This window comes from Pinus tabuliformis, chromosome 1_1, assembly GCF_031772625.1.
Source record: "Pinus tabuliformis cultivar Carrire ecotype Pingquan chromosome 1_1, CPIR1, whole genome shotgun sequence".
Lineage (NCBI taxonomy): Eukaryota > Viridiplantae > Streptophyta > Pinopsida > Pinales > Pinaceae > Pinus > Pinus tabuliformis.
This window is the reverse complement of record NC_142297.1, coordinates 200,936,981-200,951,553: the sequence shown is the minus strand read 5'-3', so window position 1 is coordinate 200,951,553 and position 14,573 is coordinate 200,936,981. Positions and strand designations below refer to the sequence as shown.

Below are 14,573 nucleotides of genomic sequence, written 5' to 3'. Positions count from 1 at the left end.
CCATAAGTACAATCATAAGTTTGTGCACAAGGTAAGTTCCATTGCTACTTTCTTCTCACAAAAGGGGTATATATCAAAATATAAGCTTGCTTTTGTATTGACTATGATTTTCTAAGGTAATTTTAGAAGTCCTTCGACCTTCTATTGTTAGACCTGAGGCATTTCTGCCTTATGCAATCATGTTGAGGTATCATTTTCGACCTTCATGTAATAATACTGAGGCATAAGATGTTGGACTCTTTTAAGTCATTACTAAAGGAAATTTTTTAGTATATATATATATATCTATATATATATATATATATATATATATATATATATATATATATATATATTTAGATATATATATATATATGTGCTAATTCCAAATGGTGAGGCCCAAAAGCAGAAAAGTGGCAGGGCATCATTGACCTCCAACATAGGCATATTGTAAAGACGAGTGTCATTTCTATATAGAACAGGGGAATTCTTAGTATCTCTAACATGCGTTAGGATAACTATGATACATGAGATTATGAATGCCATGTCTAATTCATACCTGTTTAGAGCTCGGATTTCATCTAGTACAATATATCTCAACACAAATCATGAGTATGGCCCAGCCTTTTCCGCAAGACAAAAATGTCATAAATGGAGCAACTCAAACAGGAGATCATATGAAGAGCAACCTAACTAATGTAAAAAGAGATTCAGGAACTTTGTTTTCACCAACTGCGCGGACAAATAAACTAGACCGAATAGAACATAGTGAAGCCTGTTTATTAAAAATGTCTCCTATTGAAAAGGGGCTGCTTTTATTAGGCATTGAAAACTCAAATATGAGATGTAGGACCAAAGCAGGTTCATGCATTAGATGCTCTGCTGGCACTGAAGTTCAGCAGAATTCTATAGATATATCAGATTCAATGCAGACAAGCTTGCTGATTGGGAAGCCTAATCAGTGAGTAGAATAGGAATTCCCAATGAGAAGTTGTAGGATTGATCCTGAGACAGTGGACGATGCCTCCAGCTTTGCAGCTGTTGGTACCGAGATTTCTTTTTCATTGCCTTCATCTGGAGATGTTGGTGTAAAAGTTGTTAATGATTCTACAAGTGTTGTTGAAGATGCAACTAATTCTAATTATGATATTGTTTCATTGGATCATATTTTTGGAGGAAATGGCTCCCAGGTTAGAAAGGATGAGATCCTTGTGAAAATGTTCCATCGTGTTAGATAACTGGAAACACTGCTACAAGAATGAACTGAATGGGCCTAGCAAAAGGTAATGTAGGCAGCTCGCAGACTGAGTAAAGACAAAGCTGAATTAAAGGCCCTCAAGCAAGAGAAGGAAGAAGTTGTCCGCCTTAAAAAGGAAAATTTTTCTCTTGAGGAAAGTACCATGAAGAAACTTTCTGAAATGAAGAATGCATTACGTAAAGCCAGTGGGCAGGTAGAACTTGCCAATGCTGCAGTCCGCAAGCTGGAAGAAGAAAATACACTGGTAAGGCATGAGATGGAAGCTGCAAAACTAAGTTCTTTAGAATCTGCAGTAGCTTGTCAAGAAGCTCTTAATAGAGAGAAGGGAATGAAAAATAAGTTTGAGTCCTAGGTCAGACATAAATCTATATTGCAAGAACTTCTCAGTGAGAAGCGTAAGCTTGTACATTTGCAGCAGCTTCTAGTAAAAGCTAAAGAATGGAAACTACAAACTGAGGTCAGAAACTTGAATGGGTTCATCTTGATATCCTTGTCACCGGTCTGTTGATGTTGTAGTTGTAGTTTAGGCTGTAAAATGGGTCCTCACATAAGCCTTCTCCAACATCTGGTTTTTAATGCTACGCGTCAATAATTATCCTTAAATGATTTTTAAGGATCTCTTTATAATTGCATACGATTTGTAAGTAAATGTTTCCAGAACATTGACACGAACCTCTAATGTATTTCATTCTTCGACAAATGCTACACATCAACAACTCCAAAGAGATTTATGATACTGTTGGGTGTGGAGCCTGATTATCTTCTATATTCAAAGGTATCACCACATAGGACCCTAGTTCATTGCCGCTCGTAAAATATTCGCTGCAGGAGGGGTCTAGGGGGGGGGGCGGCTGCGACCTTTGGGAGCCCCCCCTGGCGGGGGGTTTCGGGGGCAGTGCCCCCGAAGCTAAAAACAGCTGTAAAATTGCCTTGTAAAAGTATAGTAATTTCTAGTCAATCTGGGCCGTTCATTAGGTGGATGATCTGACGGTAGAACTTATGTTTAGTTTAGGGTTTTTTGCCCTAGAAGGCAACCCCTCTCTTTGCATGAGGGTATTGTATTTGAGGCTGTGTGATAGATGTGTATTCAGTGAGCGAGAAACAGAGAGGTGAGACTGTGAGAGAAAACAGAGGATATTACAACGGATTTGTTGTAGGTTGTGTCTCTTCATTTTGCTGGATAATAGAAAGGAAGGACCGGCTGTTAGGGGTGGACATAGCCCAAACTAGGTGAACCACGTATATCTGTGTCTCTCTTGTTTTGTGCGTTTTCTGTGTTTATATTTCTACAATATTTTATGTGTTCCATTGCTTCGTATTATATAATTTTCTAATAGATACAAGTCTTTGACACAGGATTTTTCAATCAAACCTTTACTTGGTCTTTACTGACAGAGTTCCTTTAAAATGACGAGATTATTCAGATCCAGGAATACTTCAAAAATCATTGTAGGTGATGACACATAACTATTAAGTATTAAATTCACTAATCTTCATGCAGGTCTGTGATCTTCAACACTTTAATTGTAGCATCAATTCTTCCTTTTAGACAAGGTTAGTTCCAAGAGCCATAACAAGTCCTCAAGAGGTACTGGTCATGAGGTTCGTGAAAACACTTCAAGCTAAGATATCAATCTAAATTGAGACATTAGCTCAAATCCTTCTCTTATGTATAATGCCTTCCAGAACTCAAAAAAGATGAAAAATATATTTTCAACTTCTTTTTGGATGCTTTGTTCAAAGTGACACCATCATGTATATTTATTTACTTCACTGTATTATTTTTGTTGTATGCAATTTACACAAGTTTCAAACACTTGATTAGCAGGTTACACTTCTCAGCACATCTAGAATTTCTGGCTTGTACATTGAACAACATAGTTAACCTTGTTAAAGCTATCCCTAAAAGGTCGGGGATTGAATTTTAATGTAAAGCTTGCTGAACCTTTAACTAGTCATTTTTTCAATTTATTTACGCATAGAAAGTTTTAGGTAGAAGATTTGCCCCGTGCACAAACCTGAAATACTTTTTCATCATTTACACTAGGAAAAATTTGCAATGCCTTGTATTGTCCATTATTGAAATTAACACAAGATCCATCTTAACTCAAGATTTGAGATGTGTCCTACTGAGCTTGCAAGCTAGGAGGATTGGTCTAGAAAGGTCTTAACTAAGCTAGCTATACAGTCTCTTGCAAAATCTTATCTCAGCTTAGTTAAAATGCTTTTCATGAGCTCAAGCTCAACTTAAAAAGGTATGGTCTTGATTACTTGGTTATGCTTGAGCCTAGGAAAGGTCCTATTAAGGTTTTAGTATCAAATTCCTCTTTAGATGAGTGAAAAAGCATTCAGATTGACAGTTTAAAAAATTTAAATATGGTTTTGTGCATTTTTGTATTCTTTTGCATGGTACATGTTAGATTTGCCCATTCCCATGTCATGATTGTTCCTCAATTTATGCTTTACGGCATTTCCTTTGCAACATTTGGTGCAAATGCTAGTTTTACTCTAATTCATTGATAATATTATTATAATTAAGTAATTTTAACCTACCTAATCTAGTCGTTTCTTAATCAATTATGGCTTTGTTCCAATCGAGTCTAATATAGTTGTTTTTCCAGTCAAACCTAACCGTTGGAAGATGTGTCATCCCTATTTAACATGTAGCCATGATATAATTTTTCCAACTTGTCCTAATGATGAACCACACTCGTTGGTTTGAAACACATCGACAAAGATTTTCTAATGTGATTTTTCCAAAAATGTTTCTAAAAATTCAGCAAAGATGTTAATTTTGCCAATGAATTTGTATGGACTATAGAATCATTTTATAATTTCATTATTCATGGTAAAAGAAAACTATAAGTCAATGATAAAAACTACATGGTTAGGAAGTGTGGCAATATCTACATGAGAATTTTTTTTAATTAAAAAGCAGTGATTAAATTTTAAATGTTATAAAGTTAGATCCTTTTTTAGTTTTGAGGGGGAGGAATGTCAAACATTCCTTGTATCTCGATTATATGTATTTACCCTATTTTTTTTAGTGTATATATTCCCAGTTATTCCAACCAGAAAATCAAATAATCAAATCAATGGGTTTTAATGGATTATAGAATCACTTTATAATTTCATTATTCATGGTAAAAGAAAATTATAAGTCAACCATAACAACTACATGGTCAAGAAGTGTGGTAAGATTTACATGAGAAGTAAGTAGCAAGGATGCTGTTAAATTTACCAATGGGTTTGTATGAAGTATATAATCATTTTAAAATTTCATTAGTCATGGTAAAAGAAAACTATAAGTCAACAATAACGACTACATGGTTAGGAAGTGTGGCAAGATTTACATGAGAAGTAAGTAAGTAGTAAGGATGTTGTTAAGAAGTAAGTAAGTAGTAAGGATGTTGTTAATTTTACTAATTTATTATTGCTAATTGTTTATTAATATTTTAGGATTTATTTTTAAAAAGTATTGCTATTGTTTAAATCTTAGATTTCTTGTTGTAAATTGTCTAATGATAATGTTAAGTATGAAGTATTTATCCATAAATTTTATTTCAAAAGGTATTATCTAATTATTTGATTATTAGTCATTCAAAACTGAAGTATTTATACATAAATTTTATTTCAAAAGTATTATCTAATTATTTGATTATTAGTCATTCAAAACTGAAGTATTTATACATAAATTTTATTTCAAAAGGTATTATCTAATTATTTGATTATTAGTCATTCCATTCTTTTTGAGATAAGTGGGGTGAAATTTATAATTTGAAACGACAACATGTTTCACATAATGTAATTAGTCATTCTTTTTATTGAATTGAGGTAAGTGGGATGGAATTTATAATTAGAAAGGAAAAGATGTTTCACATAATGTAACATGCTAAACTAAAAAACAAAGAAATTAAATTAAAAAAATAAATTAAATTAAAATATAATATGAAAAAAAAATATCTTAATACAAAATATTAACATGAGATCTTTTAAGTCTAAAAAATGTTACATGTGAGTTTTTATTATTTATCTTAATATTTAATGATGATATGGTTAAAATAGATTTACAGCATGTTTAAAGTATTTTAGTTTTCTTTAATATGACGAAAGCTAATATCGTGGGGAAAACCTTTCCAGGAGAAATAAACCCGGATTTTAAAGTATATTATGCATTATTCAATAACTAATTATTATAATACATAGTTTATGTGTTTTCTCCAAGAGTATTTAATAGTGACTTAATTCTAGAGAAAATTTAAACTCATACTGCTACTAGTTGTCCCAAGAGATGTATTAGGGAGATATAGTGATGTAAAAAAGTGATTCAGTAGCCATATTTAATTTTAATTAATAAACACATAATAACTTAATTTTTATAGTAAATTTACAATATAATAAGATTCTTAACCATGTATATTCACCCCATTTTTATTATGGATATTATTAACTTGAAAATATGTTTTTTTACAATATCATGGCTTATTAATACCAAATTACCAAAAAACATAACTTATTTCAAAATCAAAATATTTTATATACATTTTACTTTATTTTTATCTTATATCTTATAAATTAAATTGCAAACATTGTATAGGGGAGATGTTGGAATGACTATAAACATTTTGACTAGATCATATTGCACAAAACTGAAAATAAAAATAAAATAAAAAAGATTAAACAATATGGAAGAGATGTTATAATGTAATGTTTTACATTTTGACTAAGTCAAATTACATAAAATTAAAAAAATAAATTTAAATAAAAAGATTAATATAATGTAATGAAAACAATTTTAAATGGGTCAAATTAAAATAAAAAAATAAAAATAAAAATAACCTTCTAAAAATAAAATAATAATAAAAATAAAAATGACCCATGGTATTCATATGGAATATAGCCCATTTAAAGGGGGAATTAAACCAACCTAGATCCATCTTAACTCTAGATCTACCAAGCATCTAGAGGGATCAAATCTCTTGATATAAAAACCTCTTTTAGAGGGAAAAGAGATTTGATCCCTCTTGGCACTTTGTAGATCGTAGTAAGTCTCTTGATATACAAACCTCTTTTAGAGTGAAAAGAGATTTGATCCCTCTCGGCAATTGGTAGATCTGGAATTAAGATGGATCTAGGCTAGTAGGTTATTCTCTGCCTCTACTTACTGCTAGAATAATTCCTTGCATAATTGTTGAAGTATTCCATGCACAATTGCTAAAATGATTTATGCACATTGTTGAAATATTCATGACAGAATTGCTAATAAAAGTTCACTAGAATAATTTCTTGCATAATTGTTGAAATATTATATGCACAATTGCTAAATTTATTTATGCACATTTTTGAAATATTCATTATAAAATTGCTAATAAAAAATCACTACATAATTGTTGAATTATTCCTTGTAGCATTGTTGTATTCTTTGCAAACTAGCTGAAATATTTTCTACATGTAATATTCCTTGCACAATTGTTGAATTATTCTCTACAAAATTGTTGAAATAATATCTTCACAATAGATGAAATATTATGATGAAATATTCTTTAGAAATGTTGAAATATTCTTTGCACAATCGCAGAAATATTTCTTTCATAGTTAAAATATTCTAAGCACAATATTATTGAAATATTCTCTTCACAACAATTGTATGACAACCCTTTTTGTTAATCCCTCTTGTAAATGTTTTATGAACTCAAAGTCTTGTACTTAATTGTGGAAATGTAATAACAATGAATTCGTTGAGAAGTGGGATACAAATTCAAAGCCTTGTGGAGGAGATTGCTTGGGAATTGGGGGATGGAAGGACGCTTATTTAATGACCACCATAATCCTGACTGGTATGTTTAATACTCTAATTGAGTTTAATAGCCAATATGGCAGGAAGGAGGAAGAGGATGTGCTTCCTAAATGGAAGTGTTAATTTTAGGTAACAATGGTATGTTATATGCTTAAGATAATCAAATTCTTTATTAGCCCAATATCAATATCCATTTTAACAATCACATCAGGATGATAGTAAAATGCAGATAGAACATAAATATAAACAATAAAAGACAAGCCAAGACAAGAGGACACAAGATGTGGCATCAGCCAGGGACAAACCCCAATGTGGGGAAACCCTTGATCAATTCTTCTTATATTCTTCAATAGTTCAACAGAGAGAGAGATAGTACAAATTACAAATATGATAATTTATGACAGCAGCAGAAAAGCCCTAACCAGAAAAGTCAATGCTAGTCAAACAAGGCAGAATCCTTATTCTAAACAGCTCGGTCAAACCCAGTCAACTTCAACCTATAACAACAAGCTTAATCAGCCCAAAATAGTCTGAAAAATTCCAGTCAAAGATTGGTCAACAAATGTCAAACTACAGTCAGATCTAGGGTACTCAACGTTGGTAAAATGAGAAGTCAAATTACCTCAATTTTAGTACCCAGATCTGCGTCCTGCTTAGAGGAAGATACCTCAACAAATCTGCAGTCAAAAGAAGGTCAACATTGGTCAAAGCAACCCAAAACAACAACGTCTAAAATTCGATCAAACTGGTAAACACAGCCAAATAAAAAACGTCCTCCTTCCTTCATACGTGTGAGATACAACTGCCCAGATTCGCGTACCCAATCAAGTGAGGGGAGAGAGATGAGTGAAGAGGATATGATGATGAAATGACTTGAGGTATCCTCCTTTTAAATGCAATGTTGAGGATGAGATGGGGGTTTGAATGCCTGTTTTGCTTGCTCACCGACCTTGACAATTTGCCCATAATACAAATAAATTCTTATCTTTATTTTTACATGTTGGAGTCAGATGATCTTTAGATCAATCCTACACCTCTCAGAGAGAGGAATCCAAGAAATATATCAGCTATCATAAATAAGATGACCCATGTGGAGTTTGGACCTATTGAAAATTTTAACACTCCCTCTCAACTAGGGAGAACTCCATCTGCTAATCCTTTTGCCAATCGGTACTATCTCCGCCATCAATGCATTGCTCTGCTCTGCTGAACTATGAAGAAGAAGAAGTGATCGAGAATGTATCATACCATTCTCTACTGACTCGAAGTCATTACAAAATAAAAGAGAGTGTCTCATACCTCTCTTATTGATCCAAAGTCAGTTCCAATCAAAAGAGAGTGTGTCATACCACTCTTATTGACCCAAAGTCAGTTCCAATTGATCCTAGATCAATATCGGTCATCCTAGCATAGGGAGTACAATAGTACACAATGCATCAATTTGTAGTACTATGGTCCCTAACCTCATTTCTCTACTCATTGGCCAGATGAGAGGTACTTCCCATGAGTCCCAAACTACATGGGTATGATGTCTCAATAGGAGAAGGATGAACCACTCATCCTGCCTACATGTCGCCATGGGGTATCACAGGGGAAGGTTGAATGACTCACCTTGTACACAACAAACCACTAGCAGAAGGCTGAACTATTCACCCTATGGTTTCTCATCTCTCCAAGAAGTACCCCAAGCCCCCTAGAGCTACCAGAGCTCAATGTCCATATCATACAAGACCCTCAGGAGAGGGTCTCTCCACGACTCCAAGTCATTCTCGGAAGGCTAAGAAATTGATCTTCCCCAGGGGCTTTATCAGAATATCAATGACTTGCTCATTAGTTCCAATGTGATGGAGCCTTATTTCTCCTTGTTGTACCATATCCTGGATAAAGTGTTACCTGATATCTTTATGCTTGGAGCGCTCATGAAACACCGGATTCTCTGATAATTGGATCTCGCTCTAGTTGTTGCAGAGGATCATGTTGGTATCCAACACATGTCCAAATAAGTCACCGAAGAGATTCCTCAACCAGAAAGCTTCACAGGAGGCCATACTCGCAGCTATGTATTCAGCCTCAGCGATGCTTAAGGAAACCAATTTCTACTTCCTACTCATCCAGGATATCGAAGCAAAACCCAAATAAAAACAACATCCAAAAGTGCTATTGTGATCCACCACATTGCCAACCCAATCAGTATAAGAATAACCATGCAGCCTCACATATCTGGCAGTGTATCTCAGTCCATGAGTGATTGTGCCCCGAAGATATCTCAAAATATTCTTGGCACCAATCGAATGTATATGATGAGTCTCAATCATATATTGGCTCAACTTATTAACTGCAAAACATATGTCTGGATGGGATTTCACCAAAAACATCAGTTCTCCTATGAATTGATGATACTCAGAAGCATTTCCAATTCAGGTCTGGTAGCACTACCACGTAACTTCTTAAAGTGAAGTTCCATCGGGGTAGTCACAGGCTTGCAGTTCACCATCCCAAATCTTTCCAATATCTTCACAACATATTTTCCTTGAGATAGGAAATTTTCTCCTACCTTTTGCCAGATCTCCAACCCTAGGAATTAGTGCATTAGTCCTAGGTCCTTCATCTCAAATTCAGAAGCCAACTCCCTCTTACATTTTTGAATGAGAGAGTTTGCACCTATCAGAAAGAGGTCATCCACATAAAGTAACAATATGAGAGGTTTATCATTTTCAACCTTAAAGTAAAGGTTCGGATCAACTTCATTTATAGTGAATCCCAACTTCATTAGATAGTTATTGAACCTCTCATACCAAGCCCAGGGTGCTTGCTTCAATCCATAGAGAGCTTTCTTCAACCTGCATACATGAGATTCCCAATCATGTACTTCAAACCCCTTGTGTTGTTCCACATGGACTTCCTCTTTGATCGAACCATGCAAGAAAGTGGTCTTGACATACATTTAATGTAGGTTCCATCCTTGTGAGGCAGCAAAGACTATGATCGAGCAGATGGTGGTGTATCAGGTAACAGGTGCAAATATCTCATCATAATCTACACCTTCCTTTTGAGAGAAGCCTCAAGCAACAAAGCGAGCCTTTAACTTTTATGCACTTCCATCAGCTCCATGCTTGATTTTGTAGAGCCACTTAGAGGTGACAACCAATTTGTCCTGGGGTCTAGGGACTGTTATTCTCTACAATGTCCCAGGCTGAGGAGGATATCAAAAGAGGTAACCTCGAACCACTTTCAGTTCAGTAGCTAGCCCTACTGAACCAGAGAGGGATCTCTATAAGGATTTGTCAGTGAATAACCAAGAATAAATGGATTTTAGGCTAGATATATAAGTCTTTTTTGAGTATTTGAGAATTTATGGTTTTTAATCTGCTAGACTAGGGATGAGAGCAGGTAATTAGGTCAAGGTATCAAGTGTGCAGTAACAGGCATAAAGAGGATCTAGATAACAATATGTTGTGGTGAAATTAAGATTTAGTCAATGTAGTATAGGTCTAAGAGTTTAAGAAAACATAATGAGCATGTATAAACATGAATTCATTAATCTTAGAAGAAGAGAAACACAAGCATGATTTTCCACATAAACAGAGCTTAAATCTAAGAATTCTGCCTATATGACTGTAAGGAAAACCATAAGAAGAAGGAAAAGCATGTAAAGAGAGATGATTTCATCAATTAGAAACTGATATGAAAGGAAAATAACACCATAGACTCAATGAACAAGTATTCCTGAAAAATAGCTACAACTACTCCTTGATTAGCTATAAGAAAACATAAGGTACAAGTCTCTCCACAAAAGTCCAACCTTTCTCACTGAATGAGAAATCATACATATAGACTCAAAACAACCATCTCCCCACATTCAGGGGTCGAAACCTTAGGTGATGGAACAATTACCAAGTATCTATCAACAAACCAGAGAGAGTAAGAAGGTCAAACACAAACTCCTCTTTTAGACTTTGTTTTGAGTTTTGCTACCTTTATGAGGCTTTAATTAACACTAAAACAACATATCATGCCTATTAACTCAATAATTACATCATCAAGTCTCTAAAATGTCCAAATTACATCATAAAACCAAAATCTGGTGAAATTGAAGTGAAAAAGACAACTACAGGTATAAGTGTAGCCCATTTGGCTATAAGCGTAGCGCCACTTTGAAGGTCGTTTTTGGAGGTCTTATGGAAGTCAAATTTGAAAAGTAAGAGAATCGTTAACTAGAATTTTCTATCAAGTTTCTAGATCAACTTGAATTTTTTGAAATGGATCATGAGAAGGCCTTCAAAAATCAATTCTCCCGAGGTGACTCTATAAGCGTAGCGCCTGTTCCAGAACAGTGGCAGAAAGTGTCTTTTTCACCCCTTTTTTTACTTTTTCTCTTCACCAGTTTATTGACCTACTTCCAAAAGTGGATTTTTGAGATCCTTAGGGAAAAATCTATCCAGGGATATAAATTTTTCATCATTTGGAGCTCTGAGATGAAAGCGTAGCACCAAGGCGCTGCACTTATAGAATTTCCTATGTTTTTAAAATAGTTAAAAATGACCAAAATTTTGGAAATTACAAAATTTTCTCCAAATTTCCTCAAAATTGCTGAGTGAGGGTAAAACATGATATGCTATGCCATGAGGGAGGCCTCAACAAGTAAATCAAGCCTCTCCTTGTCCTTTTGACCAATTAGGTTTTCCTTGAGTTTGCTCTTCAAATGCTTGATCCTGACTTGAGATATTTTGTTTCTGGTATAGTAGTGCATAGCCATATGCCTCTGCAAGTTGTTGTTCCTGTTTGCCTTCTTGAGTAGCTTCTCTAGGTGTCCATTTATCTTATCAAGCCAATAAAGCCTATCTTCATTGATTTATCTAGTGATTAGATCATCTACCATAATCTATTCTTTTAGTGGAGAAGCCTCTCTTTGTAGCTCAAGGGATCTTTTAGATGCTCTAGTCCTTGGTATTCCTAATGCACTTTGATTTCCTTTACCTTTTGACACTTCCATTTCAACCACTTCTTTTCCCTTTGTATCCTATTTCCTTGAAGTAGCTTCCTGTTTGTCTTGAATAATCTGGTTTACCTTTAGTTTGTTAAATTGGCAACTAGAGCCAAACTCCATGTGGGTTGGTTTATTTATAGCAGTTGATATTTTTATTGGATCCCTCTCATCGAGAGGTGTAGGATTGATCCAAATATCATCCGGTTCCGATAAGTATTTATGGAGATATGAATTTATTTTGTTTATGTAATTATTATCAAGCCGACCAGCTCTTATGTAGGCTCTAGAAGCCCAACCGACGTGTCTATTCATCATCCTTGTTTTGGTATAAATAGATGAGGATTTGTTATCATTTTGCACATGTATTCTTGATGTGATCTCCTCTCCATGTCTTGGGTTTTGAGAAGGAGAGTCACAAAAGGAATATGCTGCCCTAGTTTGATGATGCCCTAGCCAATGTATGCTGATCCAACACATGGACAAGGAGACTCTTTCAACGCAGTCAATGAAGACTCATCCAACACAGTCACAAATACACAGATGATCTACGCTGTCCACAAGTCTGATATGCTTGCTCTAAATCTAATCACAACCATGGAGGAGAAGCCTATACGCAGCAAGAAAAGGCTCTTCATTCGGTCTACCATGGATGCTATACAAAACTCCAAATGCAATCAAATATCAAGCTCCGTTCCATATATCAGGTTTTGCTGTTTTATACAGAAACGACATCCACCCACAAACACATCGGGATACAGGAAAGTTTGTATTTTCATTACGCAAACTGATACATGCTGCATCACCATTTGAAATAGAAGCTCGAAACATGTCAAGAGCAAGATCAATGGGGTCCGGTAAAGCAGGAAAAGACTTCAGAGCAGATTTGTACCAATACCATCATCGATAGAAGTTGATGGGATCAAATACACCCTAAATACACAATCAATTATCTGCAACTTATCAAGACTGCACAATCTCAACATGGTTATCACCACAATGATTATACTCGCTACATGTATATACTGGAAGGAATGAGGAACATAACTTGGGAGCAGGAATATGAAGCCGCATAGATAGATACAATCATATGCAGATAGCAATACACAACAAAGAAAACCTACGTGGACGGCCCTATCGATATATGGATCATATTCATGCAATTATATTTATAATGCATGGAATGCAAAGATACGGGTCGTATTCATTATGGAAGCAATTATATTTATGATGAATGGAACGTAGAGAGATACGGGTCATAATCATTATGAACATAGTCATATTTATGATGAATGTAAATGCTGGTCATTGGGTTGTAACATAAACGCTGGATGATGAGCAGCAATATATATACGTTGGGGTGATTCAAGTTACATGATGTATATATATATATATATATATATATATATATATATATATATATATATATATATATATATATATATATATATGGACAGTGATATACGGTATATGAAGACTCATATATTCTGACCTATGCTCATATACGTAGGCAAATCTGCAGTACAACATATATACATGGAAAGGTATATATATGCAGGTTATGGAAATAAATATCCATGCAGGTAGAAGGGCGTATTATCATAACGACATAGCTATGATTTAATGTGCATGGATAGCACAATGATACATGGACCATGGACAACACCATGATGAGTGCAATCATAAGCATGGGCAGCATGAAGCAGGATGATTATCATGATTAGTGCAGCGTGGTGCAGTACACTGTAAGGTACAACAAATGGACGAGATGCAGAATGATGATAGGTGAAGGAGTCACCTTGAGAATCTGTTGAAGCAGAATGTCTTCAACTGATCTCATCATTATACAAAATGATCTATGTTGGATCTAGATAAGTCAAAGTGTTGACTTTTGTTGTAAATGTACTCTCTCTCTCTCTCTCTTTCTCTGCTGAACTTTGAAGATAAATGAATATTTGATCAAAGGGTTTCCCCACACATTGTGGGGTTTGTCCCTGGCTCGTGCCATATCTTGTGTCCTCTTGCCTTGGCTTGTCTTCTGCGATTTATAGTTATGTTCTATCTGCATTTTATCTTAATGTTGATGTGATTGCTAACTATGAAAATTTAATAAATTGTTCTAGCATAGAACATACCTAAACTTAACATGGTATCAGAGCTGAGGTGAAGACAATGCCCAAGCAAGAGTGAAAGAGCCATCACCAAAGTTAGTTGAGACAAGACAAAAGGATCAATGGGATCATTATCCCACTTCTCATTCACTAAGGCAAAAGTCGAAGCAGAGAATGTTATCAGAATGGCGCAGCGGAAGTTTCTGATGGCCCATCTAAAGATCACTTCATTGGGAAGTTCAGATCTAAGGGTGGAAGGAAAGGCGGATGCCTTGTTGAAATAAGTTCGGCCGATATGCGAAACATCTCTTGATGAAAATAACAATCATTCCTGGGACATCTTCAATGATCAAAGGAATGACTGGTAATGCAGGTCATCAAGGAAATGGTCGACTCTTCCACAAAAGCAAGGAACCCCTGAATCTCTTTTATGTACCTGATCGC

At 34.9% G+C, this 14,573-nt stretch overlaps 1 pseudogene; it reads left to right on the top strand.

Annotated features, from left to right (window-relative positions):
* Window positions 1-409: 409 nt before the first annotated feature.
* On the top strand, window positions 410-1,745 carry LOC149212216 (uncharacterized; annotated as a pseudogene).
* The last annotated feature ends 12,828 nt before the right edge of the window (window positions 1,746-14,573 follow it).